We start from the raw sequence: 2,062 nt of genomic DNA, 5'->3' as shown, positions 1-2,062 counted from the left end.
AGGGAGACGTGAATCCCGTGGCAAAGCAAGGAAGGGAATGAAGAGACCGGAGCGGCGGACGGCCTTATATAGGCAGGCAGCCAACAACGTGGGAGGCGTTGGGATGGGGACCGAACGCCGCCTCACACGGTGACCGAGCTGCAGGCTATGGACGTATATCTGTACGTAAGTAGGATTCAGTTAGCGTTGGGAACCCGCGTACCAAATTTCTTGAAGATGGGCCCATAAGTAACAAAGACCGTTGAAAAGTTCAATATGGCGGCCGACAGTGGCATCATACCACCGAAATAAGTACCAAATTTCAGCATTCTACCTACATGGGAAGTTGGAGAATTAGTGACGTTGGAAAGTTCAATATGGCGGCTGACAGTGGCGTCATACCACGAAATAAGTACGTACATTGGTTTCGGTTAGCGCAGGGAAACCACCTACCAAATTTCGTGAAGATGGGGCCATAAATAAGAAAGTTCAACATGGCGGACATTGTCGACCGTTATTGACCGTTATGACCGTTACGCGTAGAATTTCTAAATGAAACCTGCTTAACTTTTGTAAGTAAGCTGTATGGAATGAGTCTGCTAAATTTCAGCCTTCTACCTACACGGGAAGTTGGAGAATTAGTGACGAGTCAGTGAGTGAGTGAGTGAGTGAGGGCTTTGCCTTTTATTAGTATAGATATAGACAAAACTGTGACTGGGGAGGAGACTGGAGTGCTCAGAAGTTATAGGTGCAGGACAGGAAGAGGCGGGATCTTAATTAGAAGTGAGGTCTACAGGAGGGCGTGATTTGACAGCGGAAGTGCTATTAGGGTTTTCCTTCTGGTGGTCTGTGAAAGAGGAAGAAAGCCATGGGGGTACCATTCATCAACCCCTAGCTCTGCATCATGCTGTCAGTTAAGCCCTTTGACTGCACGCATGTGTGACAGAATATATATATATATATATATATATATATATATATATATATATATATATATATTTTGTGGTCCCGGCCGGGACGCCCAGGAGGACCGGAGGAGGACTTGTGCCTCCCCCAGACTGTGAGGGGGTGTCCGTCCTGGTTATGTAGGGGGCCTCGGGTAGAGGGCTTGGAAGCCCAACCCTGTAGAGGCCTGTGACCACCGCCAGGCGGCGCCCAGGTGCCTGAGGAACCCTGGAGCCCAGCACTTCCACCACACCAGGAAGTGCTGGGGGGAAGAGAACAGGGGACACCTGGATGGCTGCGCAGCCGGCACTTCCGCCACACTGGGTTGTGGCCATGACTGATTGCCTGGAAGCAGCTGGAGCCCATCCGGGTTCCCATATAAGGGGCCGCCTCCCTTCAGTCGATAGTGGATGTCGGGTGGAAGAGGACAGAGCTGGAGAGAGGACAGGAGGCGGTCGAGAGAGAGGCACGGTGACTGAGAGTGTGGCCTGGACTTTGGGAAATCGGTGCAGGAGGCACTGGGGTTTGTGCACTGTAAATACTGTACATAATTCTTGTAAATAAACGTGTGTTGGGTGAGATATGATGTCTGTCTGCCTGTGTCCGGGTCCCAGTTCACTATATATATATATATATATATATATATATATATATATATATATATATATATATATATATATATATTTTCATAGTATACAGGTGCCGGTCATAAAATTAGAATATCATGACAAAGTTGATTTATTTCAGTAATTCCATTCAAAAAGTGAAACTTGTATATTAGATTCATTCATTACACACAGACTGATGTATTTCAAATGTTTATTTTTTTTTTAATTTTGATGATTATAACTGACAACTAATGAAAGTCCCAAATTCAGTATCTCGGAAAATTAGAATATCAATTAAGACCAATGCAAAAAAAGGATTTTTAGAAATGTTGGCCAACTGAAAGGTATGAACATGAAAATTATGAGCATGTACAGCACTCAATATTTAGTTGGGGTTCCTTTGGCCTGGATTACTGCAGCAATGCGTGGCATGGAGTCGATCAGTCTGTGGCACTGCTCAGGTGTTATGAGAGCCCATGTTGCTCTGATAGTGGCCTTCAGCTCTTCTGAATTGTTGGGTCTGGCGTATT

The sequence above is a fragment of the Polypterus senegalus genome, chromosome 17 (genome assembly GCF_016835505.1).
Source record: "Polypterus senegalus isolate Bchr_013 chromosome 17, ASM1683550v1, whole genome shotgun sequence".
NCBI classification, from domain to species: domain Eukaryota; kingdom Metazoa; phylum Chordata; class Cladistia; order Polypteriformes; family Polypteridae; genus Polypterus; species Polypterus senegalus.
This window is presented reverse-complemented; position numbering follows the sequence as displayed.